Source organism: Buteo buteo, chromosome Z, assembly GCF_964188355.1.
Source record: "Buteo buteo chromosome Z, bButBut1.hap1.1, whole genome shotgun sequence".
Taxonomy (NCBI): Eukaryota; Metazoa; Chordata; class Aves; order Accipitriformes; family Accipitridae; genus Buteo; species Buteo buteo.
The window spans coordinates 26,166,608-26,189,364 of NC_134204.1; the positions used below are offsets into that span (position 1 = coordinate 26,166,608).

At 37.8% G+C, this 22,757-nt stretch overlaps 1 protein-coding gene across 5 annotated transcripts in view; it reads left to right on the forward strand.

Moving 5' to 3' along the window:
• LHFPL2 (LHFPL tetraspan subfamily member 2) overlaps positions 1-22,757 on the forward strand; it is a 125,706-nt gene that overhangs the window by 41,097 nt on the left and 61,852 nt on the right. Inside the window, exon 1 of one of the 5 annotated variants that reach the window (XM_075021789.1) lies at positions 21,541-21,728. The exons of the other annotated variants lie outside the window; for them this stretch is intronic. The gene's annotated coding sequence lies outside the window, so the exon portion shown is untranslated. Of the gene's footprint in view, positions 1-21,540; positions 21,729-22,757 lie in introns of those variants that run through there. 5 annotated transcript variants of the gene reach the window in all.

Below are 22,757 nucleotides of genomic sequence, written 5' to 3' on the forward strand. Positions count from 1 at the left end.
CCTTCACTTTCCTTAATAACAAAAGTAGTTTTGCCAAAACTGTTGTCCACTTGATTTGATTTTTGTTTACTAGAAGGAACGACTTTCCATATGTCACCTAACTGGGGATCAGGGAATCTCAGTTGCTACAGGCATCCAAGTCACACTAGTTTTCCAGGCTGAAGTACTATTGTCATTCCTGATGGCTATTGAGCATAGCAGCAAATAGAATTTGGGCAGCAAATTCTGTCCAAAAGAACCAAATCCTATTTCATGACGAACAGGTGATGACAAAATTAAATCTTGGTCTGTTTGTTGTTTTCCCCATGGAAAGGATATCAGATTTAATATCACCCTAATTTTTAGAAAAAGTTGTGAAAAATTCCTCTGTACCTGATTCTTCTTGCATTATCACTTAAGCAATATGTACCATGACACTAAAAAGCAAGCAAACAAACAAACCCCCAAAACACCCCATTCCTGTGTAGCTGGATTTGATTGGCAAGTTTACAGACTTCCAGATAAATCTGGAGGGATTGTAGATCATGATGGAAATTTAATAGTTAACCAAAAGAAAAGTAACATTTAAGACACAAAGGGAACAGAAATCTTGGCCTAAATGACATCTTACTCCTTATACTGGGCAGGATCTATGTACTGTGCTGGGGCATTCCTCAGATACAGGGTCCACCTGTCCAGTCTTAGTTTCCATTGAATTAGAAAAGCTTTTTAAAAGTGGACCAACTTTTAACCTCTTTGTAGAATACAGCCTTGGATTTTAAATCTGGTTGTACCAATTAGGTTTTCCTGTTTGAGAGCTGGCCATGGATCATGGCTTGTTTCCCAGTAGCAAATGAAATCACACATACAAGAGAGGTAAAATAACTTTTCTCTCACAATAATTACACATGCCTCTGCCCAAATCTGTTGTATCTTACATTATATCATATTGTTTGCAGAAATGGTGATTAATGCTGTTTGTGAACTGGGAGGGGAGTAAGAGTCTAATGTCTGCATATATTTTGTGCCTGTTGGTTTTTCTGCCTTCATCTGATACTTGGCATGTCTTCCAGTATTTCATGAGAAGAATAGCCATGTTCTGGTCAGGCCAAGCGTCTGTTTGGTTCCGTACTCTCTCTGAAGGCAGCTAGTAAAGATGCTTGGGGAGAAAAATGTAAGAAGTGCATGAAGTGCATATATAGTGATTCTTTCCCATGGTTAGGTCCCTTAATTAGTGGTTTAGGGACCTCCTTAGCTAAAGGTTGCACCCAAGCATTTGTGTTTTAAATAACCAGTGGTGCATCTGTCATTCAAGTATTTAGTTCTTTTTTGAGTCCATTTGTGCTTTATGTTTGTCCAATGTCTTGCTGCAATGATTCCATAATTCAAGTATAAATTGTAAAGAAAAAGCATTTCCTAAAAGATGTTACAGATCTACCATTTAGTGAGCTGCCCACTAGTTTTTGTTGTGAGAAATGGTTCCCTGTTGACTTTTCCGCACTTCAATCATTCTACTAGTGCCTGTGCTCTTCTTGGTGATTTTTCTTCTTTGCTGAAGACTTCCAGTTGGTTTGGTTGTGGAAGGTCTGACAGTGCTCTGATGGAAGAGTCAGTCTCGCAACACTGTGGAAGCACTGCCATCCACTTTGCGGCCAAGGCACTGAATTTTTTTACTTTACTACCAGTAAAACTGAGCTAAGATTTCTTTAATTAACCAAGGTTCTGTGAAGACTGCTTAGTGCCTACGTTCATATATTGTGGGTTAGATGACATGTATAAATTAAGGAGGAACCAAATGTAGTTCTGGAAATGATGATAACTTCCACAAGTAGTATATTACTGAAGTTTCTCCCTTTGTATGCTGTACATAGTCATTAATGGTGGCTACTATTATTTGATGAAAGATATTTCCACAGGCATTTTTGTTGCTAAAAGCACCTGTAATAGCTCTATTTTTATGGTTTTTCCTTTTATTTTTATATGCAAATATGAGAACAATGAAGGCAATCTTATTATAGCATCTTACTTTGTTTCAAAAACATGTTGATGAGCAGCTGGTGAGGCTGAGAAACAAGATGTCATGTAAAATTTCAGTTAAATAGGAACAAAATTACTTTAGAATTTAAGATAACAAACACTTGGTTTTTGTTCGAAGGAAAATCATCCATTTACCCGATTGTGAATTGGATCTGAACTGTGACCCAATCTGTTGAGCCTGTAAGTGGATTCTCTCCAAGTGCCCTGGCAGTCCAGTTGTGCCTCTCTCTTTGCCCATCAGCCAACCATATGTGCCTGTCTATGGTTTTATCAAATGCTCTGTTACTCCTCTTTTGGCTATGGTGCACCTTTATGGCCTTGCACAAAAGAGTGAGGGTATATTTGGCATATAGTAGTGGAAAGGACAGTATGGTTATAGTGTTGTGGCAGGTTTGGGACATGTAGTAGGGCTATGCGATGCAGAGGATTAGGGAGCAGTGAGTAGTGGGAAGGGCTGGGCATTGTAGTGCTGCTAAATGTGAGCATGTTGAGCATGAGGTCGTGGGTGGTGGTAGGAAGTTCAGCAGAGAGGCTGGTGGGATGTGGTCCATGTGGCCTGGCAAAGAAAGTGTCCGAGTCCTGTTCAGTTGTTCACTTCTGTATTAGGAGGAAATGGCATCATTCTGTGGTATTAGGGGCTAAGGAGTGTGCATAGCACGTAGCCCTTTCTGCCAGTGTCTTTTGTACAACCTTGTCACAAGGCGTTGTCCTCCCCTAGCTGTTAGGTTTCTGGGCTGGGATCTGTAGGTGCTTCTTTCTCTGTGTATATTTTTTTGCTCAGTTGATTGATTTCAGCCATCAACAGAAAGGTAGACTTCTCAAAGCTAACAGAGTACCTCTACTTTACAAAAATAGGTGGCCAGTTGGAGAAGGGACAGTAAAACATCCTATCAGAAGTCTTGATCAATTGTGAAGCACAAATCTGGCAAAAATAAGCTTCATTAGTAGGAAAGCTCATGGAAGTACTTGTTTTAATTAGTTTTCCATAGCTGAGGAATTCTTTACCGTATAAGGGTTTATTTCAGATGAAAGTTTTCCATTAGCAGACAAACACTATAAATTTTAGTTAAAATAATTCAGACTTCACTCCTTCAAAAGTTGATGAAATCTCTCTCTTTATTTTGTGTGATTTCTTCATATATTGTAATAGGAGCCTTAGTGGTGAGGATTGGATAGATGACTCGTCTGTCCTTACCGCTTGCTAGGTTGCATGGAGGATACTATATATACATGCAGTTTGCAGCTCTATGCTAGAAGTTGCAAGTTTGTGCTAGACCATGTCATTGTCTACTATGTGTTATTTGGAGCTACATACCTAGAAGAACTTGAACTGGGGAAGGACCCTGCTGGAGAGCAGAACAAAGATCAGGTTGGCAAGCAAAAGTTGGGCCTGATATGTGGCCTGCAATGAAATACCAAACTTAAGAGAAAATGTTTTATGGGTTTTTCCTCTGCACATTTGTCAATGTTGTTTTGAGTTACAGAAGTCAAAAGCAAACCACAGGTTTTGGCAGGTAGGCTTTCTAGCCCAGTGATCATAAATGATGACTTAGAACATGTTTTTTAAAATAAATTGCTTGTACTATTATCTAATAACTCATACTATGTTTAAGTTAGGTTATTACAATCCCTTGGCTCTTCTCTATTTTAAAGTGTAAAATGTCCCTTTTCTTTAGAATCAGAGAATTCTGACTGGCAAGGTTTATAAGCCCAATACATCAAATTTAGTGTAGAATTAAAACTGTATTTAAGTAGTGTTTCAAAATTAAATTGTTCTATAGTAGCCAGTAATAGCTTAAAGTTATTCCCACTGACACAAGCAGGAGCAGTTGAATTAAACCAGTGTTCAGCGCTTTTAAAAAAATTGCTTAGAATATATAACATTTTTGTTATTGCTTTAGTGATATTTTTTTTCTTTCATAGCCAAGTGATTTCATATTATAATCTTAGATTTTCTTTGCTGTTGATAAATACCAGTCAAAGAGCAGTGGTTTGGGTGGGGGGGTTCTTTGTAGCCTTGTTTCTAGGCGTCGTTCCAAAGTACACAGCTAAAATGCCTTATAGGTTTTGTTTAGAGCAGGGCTTTTAATGCAAAGATCACCACTGAGTTTTTTTGATGCAGTTCTGCAAATACTTCATTCTTGTTTTTTCCTTCAAACTCAACATTACATTTCAGTGGTGGAGTGTGGCTTTTAAAAATACATGTGATTGCCCTGCATGCTGCACTTTGAAGAGGACCAGAGAACTTCTCAATTTTTTCTGAAAATGTGACACTTTTGGAGAAGTCTGGTAATGAGAGAAAAGGAGAGGACACAAGAATTAATTGTGTAGAAGGCTCAAGAGATCATCTTGCTGCAATGAACGTGAAACAGAGAGCTTCCTTTGGATTATTTTGGTAAGGTTGTACCCTCATCTACTCCTCAGTGCCCATGACTGAAGTTTATGATGCATGGTAGATGCCTTTAGGCGGAGAATGAGCAGCCAGTTTTTCATTAATTTGTAACAGAGAGACTGGTGGGAACATTGTTCCATGCTGTGGAGAGCTTGTAGTGAATTCCTTCAGCATTAAGCAAGCTAAAAATAATACTCTAGAAAATGTATGCTTTAGCCAAACCCTTTGTTTTCTGAACATCCATTTGAACAGGGGTTAAAACTATGCTATGAAAATAAAAAGAGCAAGGAGTATCCTCCCCCTTTTTATTTTAATCTTAAAGCTGTTAAGCTGTTGAATACATTTAAGTAAAGATTTTAAATTAGTCAGTGATGCTTATATAGGAATGACCTGGGGAATTTGTCTATGTGCAATTTAAAGGTTCTGTTAGAAAACTTGTATGGTTCTGTAAGATCTTTGTATAATTGTAACTATTTTTATGTCCCTTTCCTCCATGTTGGTTCTGCAAGGGGACTGGGGTGGATGAGCGAGCCCATCTGTCTGTGAATAGATGAGTTGCTGAATCCAATGGCTCCCAGTAGGCAGAACTAAGTAAGAATTGCATGCTAGATAAAACCAGTTTCCTTAGCTGCTGTTTGGAGTCATAAAGTGTCAAGAAATTTTAATTTCCACAGGAAGGGGAACAAAGATAAGAGCCATTGGTACAGCCATTTAAAAAATGTGGTGGAATGGGGCATGGAGGGAGAGTTGCCAGCTTGGGGAGAAAGAACAACTGTTGGAGGGAGCAGAGATGTAGCTGAGGGGCCAAACACAGCTGAAGGAGGCTGGTTGCAAGGCCAAAGGAAGAATTCCAAAAAGCAAGCAGGGCATCTTGAGTACGCACGGATTTCTTTATTGGTCCTCTTATATGTTCAAGTAAGGGGGGAACCAGAGGCAGCTGGTTGTCTGTATAGGCTTTAATATTGCTGTGAAAATAGAATGCATTTATATTACTTTTAAAGTAAATTTAAAAAATGTAGGTCTGTATGTCTCTTCCTTGCTTCAGAGAGCAAAGATGTTAAAATGCTGGATGAAGCTGCATAGGTGTGTTTCAGCTACTGCATCTCCTTGAGGAGCAAATGGTCCATGGCAAGGATTTTCAGGGGAAGAAACCTACCCTCCATGAAGGTTTCACACATTTCTCAGCTGGGGGAAGGCCTGGACTGCTGATAAATGACTGCAGGTTTTTTGGTTGTTGTTGTTTTTTTTTTTGTTTTTTTTTTTTTTTTGTTGGTTGTTTTTTTTTTTTGCAAAGGGTTAAAAAAAAAAAAAGAATTACTTCAGTATTAAGATACTGTTCTGCTCCTCATCTGTCTGGTAACCAAATCATTAGTGCACTTGGCTGTGAAGGTGCGTTTCTGTCCTTGCTGCAAGGTGATTCAAATTGTCTCACTTCTCCTGGCCAGAGGGGCTCGAGCTGGCAGGTCACCAGCATCGGGCCACCCTCTCTGGTTCCACCAAAGCTGTGCCATTGCATAGCTGGGAACACAGTCCTCTTGGTGCAGTGGGGAAAGGGAGGTTGGCCCTGACCTCATTATTTAGCTCATAGTGCTCAAGGAGGAGAGTGTGGAGATCTCATCTCTCTTCCAGATACTGTTCTTACGGCCTTAAACAGTGAACAGTTGCAAACCTCTCTGTGGATCTTATCTTGATTTAAACATTTGGTTTTTGTATTTGTATTGGGGGGGACGAGGGACAGGAAATAGCTGCAAGCTGACCTAGTATCACTAATTTAACGTGGCATGTATGTGTCCCTGAAAGGGTATGCATTAGCTGCAAGTATTCTGCTTTTAAGCCAGTTTTACTTTGCTAGCCGAGTTACTTGGGGCGAAGAGTACTTTTGATATCGCTGTGGTGGGTGGTTGTGATTGCTTTTGGTGGCTGCACTATAGTTTGTGTGTCTGAAATCATGAAGAAAGAAAATGAAAATACTAGGTGTGAGGTTAAATGGTATGACACATAAAATGAACTCTATGCACATCAGAACATCCCAGTCAGATGGGTTTTTGTGATGTGGAGGTCTGTGAATAGAGCTGCTGTCACTCACGGGGATGACAGTCTGGCAAACATAACTCCTTAACTTTTTTTTTTAATACTCAGAAATAACAAAGATGCATTTATCAGAAAAACCCTTCCTTAAAATTCAAACAGGAAACAAATGGAAATTGCATTAACATTGTGTTGAACCAGGAAAATACTCTTAATTTAGGGATACCCTTTTGACTGAATACAGGAATGTATTTGTTTTGTAAAAGGGGGTAGAATTATTGAATGTAAAAGCTGTTTGGGGCAATGTAAACATATTACCCAAAACACTTAAACAAAGGAAGTGTGCCCTTCATGCCTTCCCTTAGGAATTAATGCCTTGCTTTAAGTGGTAGTAATTTACATAACCTATAAATACAATAAGTAATGTAAACAATAGGGGACTAAAGGGTTGGGTTTTTTTTCTTCCTTCCTCTTTTAAGGAGTGTCTTTCATCTCTTTACTGCTTATAGCCTCCTTAGGAAAGAGATGTATTCTACTGTATTCAAAAGCACTAGGAGGAATTTCATGTTTTCTTACACTGAGGCAACAGCCTTAAATATTAGTTCCTCTGTTAGTATTTATGTTAATGGTGGCTTTAAAGTCATACTTCATCACTGCATAAATATGGCATAGAAAGTTGCCATGATAGCTTTTTCATTTGTTTGTTTGCTCTGTTTTTGTTTTGTAGGAATATTAAAAATATATTTTGGCCTCATGTTTGGCATCACAGCTTTCCTGCGCAAATCTCAAAGTTGTTTTGTTTTTCCTGCTGAAAGCATTAAGCATAATTACGATCTTGTGCTGAGTTTTATAACAAGGACTTTTGTTTTATAACCTAGACAAAAGCATTCAATTAGTTTTATACAGACATTTACAAAATGGTGAATTAAAGATAAGGATTGTTGTTTCTCTTTACCTTTATGAGTAATTAAAGCATGTTCTCCCACCTCCGCTGTTTTTTTCCTTCCCATTTTATTTTTTTTTAAGAACTAGTCTGAATACTAACTAAGGACATTCCCACTTTAGACCATCTGTGCCACAAATTGAAAAATATTAGTCCAAAGTTAATGTTTAAAAGAAGTTTTGAACCAGGCTGTCCTTCCATAAAGGCAGAAAAACAGGAGTCGCATCCCTAGCAGGCTAAGACAAGATTCCCAAAGAAACAGAAGTTTTTCTTAAAGCTGAAAGGGCGGGGGGGGAAATTGCTGTCTGTGGCCAGACTGTTAGTGTGGAGGTGAGTGAGGAGTAGTTTGGCCACAGGCTCTTTAGTACTGCAGCTTAGATTTTTACCTGGCTGAAAGGCATTTTTGCCTTCACATCCAGCCAGTTCATTACTATAAAGAAGCTCTTTGGCTCGTCCATGTATTGTTGGATCACTGTCCAGGTGTGAAGATCCAGAACAGCTTCCTGGTTAAATGTGGTGTTCTGTGATTACAGAGGATACACTTTTCCTTCATCTTCAAACAGTGTCTGTTGGGCTGTTCATTTTTTTCACTCTTCAGTGGTTTCTTGTCTTGGCATTCAGTTCTTTGAATATGAGCAGGCATTAAACAAAACTCTAAAAAGTTCTCAATAACCAGGACTTTGCCTTTCAACCAGTAAGACCCTGGTGCTGGAGTGTTAATCATTTAATTGTTCAGTGATAGGTAGTTAATAAGATTAGATAAGTTAAAGCTTTAAATGAACTAAAAGAATTCCACTACTAAGAATTTTGACTGCAACGCTATGATAAACCTGAAAGTCATAAATACTTATTTTAATGAAGAACCTACTTTTTGTAGCCTAACATTCAACTGTGGTTTTAAATAAATGTAAATTTTCCAAGAGCTCCCCAGAGTTTCTGATTATGAAGATGCAGAAAGAGGAGGTTTCTATTTTCTTTGTTTCCACAGCAGCTGCCTCTGAATTTCAGTCTTGCTAGCTGGTAATTGTAGGCAACACGTTTTAACATGGCAAATGTGATATGCATCTTAATATTACTCAATAAAAGCATGAAAAAAAATACCAAGGCTATACTAAAAGCTACGCAAAACTAAGTCACTGGCCTCACAGGTTCCTGATCCGTATTACCTTAATGTTGTCAAAAGGAATGATTGAGGCAACCAAACTGACCAGGAAGAAGCTTCCCTCATCAGGCTTTTAAAACTACATAGAAATATTTCGGAGTTCGGTTGTAGTGTGATCATGGAAACATTATATATTATTTAAGGAGAAAATGATGATTAGAGAAAATGAAGTAGCATGTAGTTAATTGATCTTTGATTCTAGTCATTAAAAAAATATTTGTTTTGGGAGCAAGATGCTTTTGATTGACTCTGCAGGAAGCCATTATATTAGGCACAAGGTTAAAGAGCCAAGCTTAATAGCGATGTATGCTGTCATCCAAACCTGTTTATGTCTTTCATTAAAAGCAAACTATTTAGGCTGTAGAAATAAAAAATAAGAACTCTTGTTATAGACATACAGGCTTTTAGAAGTATTTCTAAACTTCAGAACATGCTTTACAGTTAACTATATGTGTACTATGACATGTAACTTGATATAAGAGATATTCATTAACATTAATATCTGAGAGAAATATTACACGTGCCTGGAATATACACCCAGAAATTAACAGTATTTAGTATTACTTTCTGTGGCTTTTCTTTAGTTCAGTTAGATTTTGAGTTAATCATTAGGAATCTTTCAACAGTGTACTTACAAATATACTCTCCCTAAACCCACTGTTAGCATGTGAAGTATTTTTAACAGGAATATGCAGTATTCAGAAGACAAAGAAAGGACAGGTACTGTTAATTGACTGAATTTTTTTAAGTAGCATTTCCTCTAGATGACTTGCCATATGTGGAAACTGGAACGCTGTACCTGGATGCACAATCCTGAACAGATTTTGGTGGATGAACTTTTGTTTCCAGAAAAACAGAAAAAAGTTGCAGAAACTTCAGTGTTTATTCTAGTGTATTGGTATCCTTGCAGGGGCATTTGGTGATTCTGAAATAATCTATCCTGCCTATGACTTGTGAAGATACATACTTTCTGTTACTGATAGTGAAAACTGTCTTCCTGTTATGTGCAGGTCACATTTCTGATGTCCATCCTCAATGCATGATTATATGTAAACCAAGGGTTTTGTCGTATGATGAATTTATTTTCTGCTGTGCTTCTAGATTGCTCTCTATAACCTGTTTCTTGCTTATGTCAAGTATTTCTGATGAATCAAAGACTGGAATTTACAAATCCCTGAGATATGTTTTTGACCTTGCTTCAGAATTTGGAAGATGAAAACTGATTTAGGATCTTAACAGTGAGTGCCGTGAAAATTAAAAGGATGTTTAAGATTATTTAAAACTTGATATTATTTAAGGCTCTATATAGAAGAATAGCAGTTCTGTCTGATTTCTGGTAGCTAAAAAAAGCACTAGAGAAGTAAAAGAAATGCTTTTATTTATTCTTCTTGGTTTTTGCTCTTCTATTACTTCTTTTCATTTTTGAGAGCTATCTTTTTCTCTCACTTTGAACAGTTATATAACTGGAAGAAAACCCACTATAAACTTCTGTTTCAGAAAGACTGTGATGAGGCTTTTTATTTTAAATAAAATTCAGGTTTTGTGTACTTGGATGCTTGGCTGATGTGTTAATGGAGGCCAATTCTAGTTTCAAAGAAAGTGAAGATGCCACTTTGCACAAGTAGGCGATTTTTAAAAGTCAGAATAGTAGCAAGCACAAAATAGTCCATTCGCAAAAAGACAAACTTAGAATAACTAGCCTTGCTCATCCTTATTTTACTGGATGCTGTAATATAAGTGGACGTGTTGTTGAGTGTTTGACAAATTCCTCAGTATATGTGGTAGAATAGGATTTCCTTCTGTGTAAAGTACCTGTCTTGTTGTTTACGTATGAAAAGGAGGATCAGTTCAGCTTTGCGCATGAATGCTCTTTTGATCTAAATCCTTCTCTGATTTTTTTCCTCCTTATCCAGGGTATTGGTATACAGTAAGATTAAGTTCCCAAGCCACTGTCCTCCCTCCTGTAAAGTAAAAAACAATCTCTTCTTTTTTTCTTGGTTCCTATTTTATTTTATTTCCTTAATTTGCTGTCTCTTGCTTGGTGTTCATCCTTCCTTATTTCCTTGGAGGCATTAAGTAGCTGGTGTGATATTTTAAGAAGGTATGAAGGGACTGTAATATGGATTTCTTTTCTATCTTAGTATGTTAAAATCCATTTGGTGGCTCCATGTTATGGTGCTTTTCCTCCCTCCCCCACTGCTGCAAACATGAGTGAATTAATCTAGCTCAAGTGCTGTATGGAAACCCTTTCCTCTTGAGTCAAAAAAGTTGGTCCAAGTCTGTGAATCGTTTTAGGAAAATACTGGATTGAGTTTCAAGCTTTGAGTCCCTGCTGATACATTAAATTGTTCACGGTATTGGCAGGGAAGAAGCAGGGGACCTTTCTTTAGCTGGATAAATAGGTAAAGTGTCAACTCCAGATGCCTTGAGAGGGAGACTTCAGACAAGCTTTTAGTGCAATTACAGAAGGACGAAGTGGAAGAGACCTGTGGGACTCCTATGCGTATTGAATTTCGTTTAGCCTTTTAGTCACACTAACAGGAAAAAAACTATAAGAGTCCTTAAAGTATATATGTTTGTAGTCTTTTGGGTGTAAACATGGGGATGTTGCCTTTTTTTTTTAATAATATGTATATATGTGTATATGCATGCTGTAGTATTTTAGGAAATGGTGTTGGCAGAGGGTACTCAAGCCAAAATAATTAGAATTACCTGTCTTCCAGTGCCCATAGCATGTGGAAGAAAACTCAAGACTCTTCCCTGGGACATTTCCCAACATTTGAAGTAAGCAGACTCATGTGGGACTGGCGCATTACTTGGCAACATGGATGCTCAGCTTCAGTCCTGTCCTGGCATCAGCAGGGTTGGATATGCAGGAGGGAATTTGTTCATTCACCCAATCTTTCTCTGCAGACAGTTAATGACTTGTCTAATCTTCCTTTAACTGCAGGGAGCCTTCAGTGATTCCGTACATGAAATCATTTTAAATGAAAGAATAAAACTCAAAGTCATTATTTTTACAGTTCGTTGATGAGTATGGCAATCATGTCTGCATAACCTGCCTACTTTTTATGAATAAATAAGGATATTTGTTGTATTTTAATCCTTAGCCAAGCAATATTACTTATCTTTTTAATGTTTCAATACCTTTAATTCAGATTTGATGGGAACATTTCTTCCAAAGCACAACGCTGTCTGATCACATGCTTGCATTATAAATCTTCCCTTTGTGATATTCTTTAAGTTACATAACGAAATTGAAAATATATAATTATCATATACAGAGGGTCCTCTTTCTACCTTCTGACTTACGGAATTGATTATCCTATGCATTTTAAATGGAAGCCCTAATTAAGTAATGTCAGACAGCAATTTTGCTGCGCTGAATACTTTCAGAACCTGACAGTGTTCTTTGCTGTAGAAGGCAGATTTTTTTTCCTTATCTTTACAGTTTCTTTTTACATAAATTATAGTATTTCTGTTATTTGAACTTGATTTCTTCTGCACCTTTTCTCATTTTTCACTCTATGAAGTCTCTCTGGTTCTTGTTTATGTTCTTCCTCTGTTTCATCTGAGATGACACAGTGTTTCAGGACTGGCCATGTATGCGACTACCGAGGTTTAACTGGGTTTCCACTGTTGCCAGTACCAGCATGGCGGGGAAACAGAACCGAAAATAATCACACTTCTTTTACAAATACAGTGGTTTGGTTTAGGGGGTGTGTGGGGGGAGTGGTGGTGGTTTTTTTTTTTTTTCCACATTGAGCTTCTGTTGTCGTCCATGTTCCTAATGACTGTGGAGAAAAGTTGGAAACACCTCTTATAATGCGAGGTAGTCACATGTCTTGGGCATCTGCAGTTTTATGAAAACACGAAGTATTGGGAAGTTCGCAGTAACATTGTAGGAGTTGGCAGCAGCATCTGGTTTCTTTGACTGAATCATCAGTTTGGTGTGACTGAAGTGAAATTTTGGCCTTTTTTTGACGTGTCCTTATAGATGACTAATTGTTACTTTAAGCTCAGAATTAAGTAAAAAAAAAAAAAAATTACAAAAAAGTGTTTTTCATCTACCCTGAGCCCTCCCTGTGAATTTCTTTCTCAATCACTGTAGGTAATGTCACTCTTGTACTTGTTATACGTATAGGTCAAACAAAGGTCCAAGGTAATGTCATAAGGGGCCATAAATAAAATAGTTAACCAGAGGCTCATTTAACCCAGTATCTGATAACAGCCAGTGGCCTAAATAAATTACAGAGCAAACTTACACTGATGCTTTTAGTCTCCACTGTGCTCTGCATCTTGAGGACTTACTGGGTCAAAGAAGGCAGTTGTTGCATTTAATGGCTGTCAGTGGATCTTTTCTTCATTAACTTGTCCCATTATTTCTTGAGCAAATGTAGAATTTAGCATCCACAGCGAACTATGGGAGATTTCCTCAGCATAACTGCATCTTGTGTGGAAAAAGTGCTTTCTTGAACCTTGTGTTCCCCAGTATGCTTTGATGCTGTCAGCAGTTGCATTAGTGATACATTAAAGAGTTGTTATCTATTCTTCCCTTCTGTGCTTATCAGCATTTTATAGAGTTCAAAAGAAAATACATTCTTATCACTGAAATGTGTGATCCATTGAAAAGATGCTTGCTCTCATACTGTAATAGCCTGGAATGTTCTCTCACAGCGGCAGAGCTCCATGATGAAACCATGTATTTTCTATGTTGTAGTTCTGTAGGATTTTGCCACTTCTGCATAATGTTAAAAGTTACCTGACAGGCCATAAAATGGATTTTGGCTCTCTGGATAAACTACTGGGACATGAAATGATGACCTTTAGGAAGAAAAGCTGGATTTTGCTTTGCCATTTTAGTTATAGTGGATGACTTCTCAAGCATTTATTAATGGTTTCCATCTGAGGGCATCTGGTTTTTTTATCTTACTTAGAAAAGAAACAAAAACATTCAGTAAAAAAAGCTTCTTAGACTCATGGTGTTTTCCCCTTGCAGTTTGGTATACTATTACACATGCTTGTGATTATCTACTCTGCAAACAATTGTCAGAAAAATTCATCTGTTTTCCAAGTCCCACAGAAGAACAGATGTGGAATTAAGTTTCAAACAATGTACTCTTAATCACTTACATGTGGACACGAAACGAACTGGAGCTCAGTGGGAACTGATTGGATGCTTTGTTAGTCGAGCGTGGAGTGCAGAATTTGCATTTTTCTTATGCTTCATTCTCTGAATGGTCCTTTGAAAACAGTACTAATAAATGAACAAGAAAAGGGTCTGTTTCAGATATTTAACTCTTTCTAGAAAGCCAAAACCTCAGGGGACCACCTCAATGGAGCTGGGATATCTTATGTGTATGAATATGAAAGAGAGATTGTGTATTTACGTGTAATTTTCTTCCTTTATTTGAGAGCTCTTTTGATGCTGTAAAGAATATTGGGGAGTAAAGTAGCTGCGTATCATCTGTGTGCTTTCAAAAGCAATGATTTAAACCAGCCAGCTCTGCCTGTAAGAAATTTCAAGTCAATGTTCAGTTGCTGGAATACCATAAGAAAGCAATTATGTCAGAAAATGTACTCATGTTGTGTTCTAAACCTCAGCCTTCACTGAAGAAATCACTTAAAAAGACAGTCCATACAACTACTTCAGAAAGCTAATTTTGAGAGAGAAAAGGTTCATATTTAGGGACTCTGGAACTTACAGCTTCAAACTTTACAGAATTATGATTTTGAATCAGTGCATTGGACAGTCACCAAGACTTAAGAAATTGTCGGATTCTTGTTCTTGGAATGAATTTCTTCATACTTGATAAGAAAACTCATGGAAACAAGGCTATGGGTAATTGTTCCCAGTGTGACTGCCCTCTCTCGTATGTGTATAGGTCTTGAAAAATAGTGCCTACTAGTAGGAATCTGCATTTTCAGTTGCTACAGAATGGAAACTGTTGTTAAAATGTGTATACATTATATACGTATAAGATTATTTTCAGTTATTCAATCCACTGTACCCCGGAAATAATTTGCATTCCTACACCTGGAAAAAAAAAGGGGGGGGGGAGAACCTAACAAATTTGTTGCTTCTTAAATTTTGACAAACTTGATTAAACAGGCAAGATTATGTCTTGTTTCAGGGTTTATTGTGGTTCCGTGGAAGCTTTTAAACCCCCTTGGAAGTTTTAAAATTAGCTTTATTGTATTATATATACAATATGGGTTAAGAGGGCTGTGAACTCAGCTGCAGATAGTTTTTCTCTGGAAAATAATAGAGTCACCCCCCAAACTTGAAATGGGGTGTGAGGAGATTAGCAGTCACACATTTTCCTGCCTTCCAAGGAGTAGGAGTGGGAGTCCTCAATCTCACTGCCTTGTTGGCTGCTCCTTAACTTCTCACTTTGCACATTCATCATTATGTTTATTCTGGGAGCAAGCAAATGGCCAATGCCAATTAAAATGTTCGTTCCTAATAAAATAGCAAAATACATTGTTTTGAGAGATGGAGAGAAGGAACTTTCAGAAATGTTTGTTATGTTCCAGAGAGATGTTGTCTCTTAGCTTGACTGCTGGAGAGCTCTGTGAAGGTTATAGCAGAGTTTATGTATTCTTTAAAAAAATCTTTCATACGGATTTCCTGAGGCTGTTTTGCTTGTGCAGTGTGAAGTGACCAATTTCTTCCTTTTCTTTGTTTTTGGGGAGGTCTGCTTGACCTTAGTTTTTCATGTTTTGTTTCAAAATAACTTTCTTTCAAGGATATTACTTTGTTTATACACTTTGCAAAAGAAAAAAGGAGATAATAACATTCAAAATAAACATCTTTATACCCCCATGTCTTGTTTTTTAGCCTTTGTCTAGAATGACATAAATGGCGAAGTATTTCATGTTCTTTAAACATGACTTTCTGAATGTAGTTGATGGAGGTATCTTGTGCATGATCAAGACCTTTAACAAATGCAGTTGTCTGCTGCCTTTAATAATCGAAAGCATGGGATACAGCCAGTAGTTCTGGATGGGGCTCATAAAGCTCAAATGAGAAACTGCATTTTTGATATTTAATACTTTGAGAGTATTTTAGATGGACTTAGAATGCTTGTCTTTGTTTCAACAGTGGGGTTTGGGGTGGCTTTAAGCTATTAAATACATACTTTCTGAGAGGCAATTGGAAGGTACACTAATGTACTCTAAAGTATGTAGAGATCTTTGGATGACAAGGCCCTTGTAAAGGAGTTTGCTTTCTTGTTATTGCAGGCAATCAGGTTGTATGCAAATTGTTTCATTGTGTCATCAGCATCTGAGTTAAAACTAGAAAGGTTTCTTGCCTCTGCTTTTGTTGTTGAAAGGCTGTTGGAGAATCTTGCTCTTTCAGAGGGTTTAGAAATCATCCATTAACCTGCATCTTAAGTGTATTCACAGTCAATTCACAGTTATTTCGTTCCTGCTGCAATGTTGGCTTTTAATTTAAATATCTCTTCTTTCTCCTTGCTAATTAACTGCCTACAGTAACTGTAAGAAACAATTATACTCCATTTTTGTCACCATTTTGTTAGGCTGAAGAAGGCAAGAGCTCCTATCTTTTCTTAGCTCTCTTCCCTTGATCAGTACAGTATTCCTTCTATGTTCCTAATCCAACTTGGATGTCTTTCCCTGCCCCTCACTTATGGATAATAATAATTTTTCGCAGTGTTCAAAGACAGACCTTAACTGGAGTCTTCAGCAACTGGTAATACTGTTGTCTGGGCTGATGATAACTTTTTTGATATATTCTAAGATTATACTGGCATTCATCACTCCCATATCTTGTTAGAGGTATTGCCCAACAGGCTCAAGATCAGTTCTGAGATGCTTCTGAAGATCTTCCCTCTTCTCAAAACTATATATGCATGTTAAATAACCATTCTCTAGGAATTTAAGCTACCAGTAAGCTTTAAAACTCTGAATCTGGTTGAGAATGCCACCTGAACTGCAAGAAAGATATTTTTTTTTCCTAATTGCTTTAATTTAGAAAATAATTGTTTAATGAGAAAATACAGTGTTTTTTTTAAAAAGTGAACTGATTCATATAATCTGAGTTTCTCAATTGGAGACATGAGGAAAGCAAGGAATCTACCTTCAGTCCTGCTGTTGTTGATAAAAGTTAAAGGAGAAGACATCAAAGAATTTAAAAAGTTTTTGCATCAGACTTAAAAGTTTGGGTCAGGTAAACACCCTCTCATGAGTTTCAGTAAAGAATTTTTGGGGGTGATCTTATGATTACCATAAACTCTCTAGCACATTGAATACCTACTTTTGGGAATGTAAAGGTTAATCAGTGACAGAAGATAAGCAAGCAGGAAGTCCAAGAATCCATATTCAAGGAAAACATGTCTGACTAAAATTTATATTCAGTTATTTGTAGTTAGAATTACACAGGTTGGAAGGGACCACTGAAGACAATGGTCAGTTTTACCCTCAGCTAGGCAAGAGGGGTAAAAAAAAGTCGAGTAGCCTTCTTCCCCCCTGCAGCTATTTCTATTTGAATTGAATCCTTCATGGATTATTCTGCAAGCCCATTATTTGAATCTGAAATTGGCCGATCACACTCCAATTCAGCTTGCAAGTATCTTTGTATAGGAAATGGTAAAGGAAATGATCAGTATGTCTTTTTAAAGAATTAACTTTTAATAGAAAAGGAAAAGAAAAGCAGAAACTGAGATCTCTTTTTGCCCTCTGAATCAGGAGACCTTTTTAGATGTGATTCTCCTCTTTTTGTGTACATCTATAAGTGGAGATGATCTTTCACAATCTCCTTTTAGGTAGTAAAAAGAGTAGAAATCTAGGGAAAATAAAATGTTATCACTAGGAGCTCATAAATTGTCAAGAAGTTATATCTCCATTTTACTGAGAAATGTAAAGAATAATTTAAAGAATTTTTAGAGGAATTTAAAGAATAATTAGAACTTCTTACAAAGTTTGTGCTGTGACAGTCTTCAAAGAGGATATTACTGGCTTCAGGAAAAGCTGAACCCAGACATTTTATTTCTTGTATTACCAGGACATTTTCTGAAAAGAAGATCATCTCTCTAGCAGTGTATAAGCAAATTGGCTCCAGAGAAAGCTTAAAATGACAAAAATTAAAAAGGCAAAGGAAAGCTTCTTTGTGGTAAACAAAACCACAGTTAACATATTTCTTAGTTGCTGTTCAATTCCCACCATCCCTGGGGCTAGCTAATTCTTCCATCTGCAAACTGAGCATAATTTTTAACTCTTACCAAGCAGTGGCTAGCTCATTTCCCCTTTCTTGGGTTAGCATCAAAGGATCACCTCTTTGTGCGCTTGAAAGGTCCCGTTGGAAAAGCAGGGTGGGTGGAGATGGCTCAGGACTTTCAGAGGTACATAGAAACTGCAGGATGTTCTCCAGAGTGGGAAAACTGAGCAGATAAGACTTGAGTAAGGATTTTCATTTCCGTAACATTGGTTTAATGAAACACTCAAGAAAGGCACATGGAATGTTGCTCAGGGTCTCATCTTTACTTAATTTTTCTTGATGTTGGGTTTTGGGTTTTTACAAGACAGAAAATCAGTTCTGAGACACAAGCTGGAGAAGAGCTAAAAACAAACAAGTTGATGTGCTCTAAGCAGTATTTTTAGTTTTGAATTAAGGTCTTGAGTCTATGATAGGCCTATTGGTTGGGTAATGTTCATATAGACTATTTTCGGCAGAAGGAACTTTGCTTTGAGGTCAAATTGAATGGCCTAGGCTTTATATTTTGTCACTCAGCAAAATCATTACATGAATCGTTTAAGTGTTTCATGATTAAAAAGTAGCTTTTCACTGGTGGAAGTTCACAGGTAGCACCTGTGGGTGCTTTAAGTTGATAAGCTACTTTTTATGTGTATTTTTTTATTGCATCTATGAAGATGAAAGCTGTGAGGAAGGCATGGAAATTAGTCCAATATAGAATATATGCTTAAGGTAAACAATGTTGTTTTCCTGACACTATAGAGAAGTTTGAAATTGTTGTTTGAGGACTCTTAACAGCTTGTTTGTGTTTTAATAAGTCAGTCCCTAGTTCTGTGTTTGGTTGCTTAGTTAGATATCTTGTCTTAAATGTAAAGGAAGTTGAACATTAAAACAAACCTGCTTTTCTTTGAGGGGGAGGGGACGATTCCTTTTAAGGCATTTTTTTAATTTAGGCTGAAACTACAAAACAAACATTCCTAATTCAGTCATGTTGCAGGAGTACTGGAAAATGTGGGAATTTTATAGGGCATTTTGGACATTTTAATGATTGTTTCATTGATTTGTAATAGCCACAGTTTGCATCACTAGGGTGATAACTCTGACTATAACTTTGGCCTGAGAAGGAGGTATTGGACTGAAAACAAAACAAACCCCACAGCTGCTGGTTTAGGGAGAGAGAGTGTGTGTGTGAGTGTGTGAGATAACTTGTCTTTTTTTTTTTTACAGAATATCACGATGGGATAGCTCTGCTGCCTTCTGCGACAGGCTTAGGCTGTCCACTGATTAAATAAAACAGTGTGTTAATTACGTATGCCTTAACAAAACTCTGCAGTAGCCATCTCCAGGCCTTCAGGAAAAGATAACTGAGTTGTATCCCTTGGAGTTGTTCTGTTCCACTTCTGCCAGCAGACAGCTTTATTTGTAAACTTTGAGTTTTGCAGGCCACACTGTGTGGTAATCTGGGGGCAATAATTCGGATGCTAATAATACTCATCAGAAGTTGTTATTTATTAAGCCAGCTGACATTTAGGAAGAATAGCCTGAGCTTGCCAAGTGATTCTAGCTCATTGCTGAGGAGCATGCTACTGGTTAGAGCATTTAATTAGGAACCCACCATCAGGGCCCCCGGGGCACTAGTGGGCCTCTGCCTCCCCTGGCTCTTGCCCATCCTCCTGCTTGGGGGCCCAGGAGCCTGTTCCAGCCCAGCCTGGGGCCATCAGTCCCTGTTGGAGCTGTGTTACCATTGTTCTGCTTCCAGTCCCAGCTGCTGCGGGGTTGACATAAAGCCTGCTTTTGCCTGATGACTGCTGGGCTGTCCATGGGACCTGTTTCTCTCACCATCCGTGCACAGGCATCAGGGAGCTGAGCAGTGCTGGCCCTGCGGTGAAGCTGCTTTCTGAGTCACATCTTGTCTGGTGAGTCACATCTTGTCTGGTGCATCTTGGTGGTGGCCAAGCTGCAGCCACCTAGAGCAGCTTTATGGCCAAAATGGAGCCAAGGAACACTTTTAGTGACTGTGGATGTTCTTGCTGGAGATACTGCTGCAAAGCTGCTGGGTTTGGCTGCCTTGGGCTGGCAGAGGTGATGGGTTGTATTGAGCAAGACCAAAGCGCTGGCTGTGGTGTAACTCACAGTGCTGCCGTGGGAGGGTGACTCACCTTTTTGCTTTACTGTCCCTGTGACACAGAGATGCAACTCAAGAAGTATGTTATAAAGTGAACTTGTTAAGTACTTTCACACCACCTCTAAAGTAGACTATTTATGTCCTTTTATCCTCACAGGTAACACTGAAGATAAGCGCTCCCACTGATTTCAGTGAATGTGGGATTGGGCTCCTGGCTGATGTTCTGTATTACTAACTTCAAGTAAAGTTTTATGCTTAGATAAAATAATCCCTGGAGGACAAAACTCATTTTATGGAATATCTTTACTGAAAATAAATTTGCCTATCTTTTGCTTCAGTTAGTAATGAGTGACTTGTTAAAGAAATGTGGTAATTTGATTCACTTATCACTTGGGTGCTTATTCTATTAGGTAGCAGGCTAAGAGGGATCTTCCATTAACAGTGCAGGTCTGTTAATGCTTCTGTATTTATTCTGTTTAGTTTTGTGGGAATTGCTAGGATTACAAAAATGTAATATTTGGTTTAAACGTTTTAATGATGTGTAAAACTGCTGCACCGCTTTCTTGGTTAAGGTGGTGCAGGGGGAAAACAGGCATTAAGAGCAGGGATCAGCAGTGTATTAGAAGTACGTCTGGCTTTTATTAGGTGTAAACTTCAGGGCAGGTGCATTTGGGCAAAATATTTTTTGTAGTGTAAAAAAGTGAGGATTTTTTTGTTCTCATTGAAATAGCTTGCAAATTATGTTGCTCTATATGGTATGCTCTTTTGAATTTGCTTTAAATTACATACATATAGATATGTAGCATGATCTTCTGGATTGAACAAATTAGGTAGATAACGCAAAAAGCAAAAGTGCAATTTTCTTCTTTTGTAGGTTTGTGTGAAACAGACAATAATCAGCCTGAGAAGAAATGTCAAAAAAAATCTGTTGTGTATCTCAAGCTGTTAGTTTCCTATGGTGTTTAGCATTGTAATTCATTGAGAGTTTTTTTGTTTTTTTGGTTTTTTTTAACCTGCTAGCAGTGTAATCCTGAAGAAAGTACTTTTCCCCTCTTGTTTTGCTGTTATTTCTGAAGGCAGCCTTAATGACGCCTGTGAAATAGTATGGGTTTTTTTTTTTATTTTATACTGTTCTGCATTGATAGCAAAAGACAAAGAACCCATTGAATGCATTATTTCTATTCATAGTGACATAATTGGTCATACAAACCTTCCTGAAATAAGTAAATATTTCTTTGATTTGGATACTTGCTGTTACATAATACATGGAAGTATCGCACAGTAGTATATCTGAAGAAAAAGCTAGTTGAAAAGGATGTTTTAAGATACAGCGGATATATCTGTATTCTTTTTTTATTTTATTTTTTCTGGAGAGCCTAAGTATACCCAATTCCTGTTGTGTACAAAGCCAGGGCATGTGACACAGTGATGTTATCAAACCAACTGTGTTCTCCTAAGAGTGTTTGGCCTATTTGCTTCTCTGTTGAATGTAAATAAAAAAATTTAAATCAATGGCTCTGCTTGGTATAGAGACTCTTTCTCCCTGAATTACACTAAAACACTTCTCCCGTGCAAATGAGAAAGGAGGTAAAAATGAAGAATCTAGTGTTTTCTTCTTTTAGTTGGGCAGGGGAAGGTAGGGGGTGTGTGTGATGTAGCCAAATTTACAGCTAGTTGAGTAGACAGGAAGATACGTACTTTTGCCAACTGTTGTAGAAATTCATCTGAGCTATTGCAAAATTTGTAAGAAAGAGATCCTGAGAGAAAGAGTGAGAGCGTACATGTGTGTTTCTCATTCTGATTTGTTTGGGAGGATTTGGGTTTCATTTTGGCCATTTGTACCAGGTAAGGTACACTGCCTGTGTGGTGATGGGGCAGTGGAGGGCTTATGGAGTTTCTTTGTGTTAGCTTTTTTAGCTTTTTCACAAATGTGGTGGCAAAAAAGAACCTTTGTTTTTAATATAATACTTGCGCTCTCTTTTTTTTTTTTTTTTTTGCCTTCTTGTGCGTGTGTAAGACGATTTCTGTGTCTTTGGCAGGTAGATGTATCTGTGAGAGAAGGGTCTTCTACAGCCTCCTCGATGGGCTGATCCTGTCTTACCATGCCTGTGCCATTTCTGTTTCTTAGGGAGCCCAGACTCCAGGCAAGGAGATTTTCCTTAAAAGCACCACTTAATTCTAGTTATACAAGCAATCCATCGTTTTCACATGCTTAAAATTGATCATGCATTTTTGGGTGCTTGAGTCTAAAAGAAAACAATCTGGCCTTTTTTGTTCATGAAATGTAGTCTGTCTCTGCTAACACTGCTATATTTTCATTGCTGTGTTAACTGCTTTTGAGACAGAAGAGAAAAGTTGGAGTAATCACAGCTACTTAGTCCAGTCTGTTGTTTATTTTTTCTGGAGGAATATTCTATGTGCCAGGAGTTCAGAGGCCATTTTAAGCCGTGCTTGACTTTCCAGTGCTCCCAGTACATTTTCCTCTGCACTCAGCAGCACATTTTGTTAGGAATTCTACACCAATTTTTCTGTTGTTAAACCATCTTCACCAAGGCTAAATTATCTCTCTTTGTTAGTATACTGATCTTCCAGCTCACTTTGTTCTTTTGTGTAAGGGGAGGTTCTTCATATATCCTGTCCTGATGTATGTATAAAAATGCAGAATTCGTTATTATTGTGGGAAATCCTGTAGTTCAGCATCACTGAATCAACCTTACCTTATCTTTTTCACCTTATTTCATTACTTTTTGGTACTGGGGATCCAAAACTGGATGTGGTATTCCAGATGTGTATTCCTGGAGTGCTGGCTAAAGGCAAATAATTGCTTATTAGTGGAAGCTTAGCCTGTAGATATACTGCAGGATGGTCTTGCCC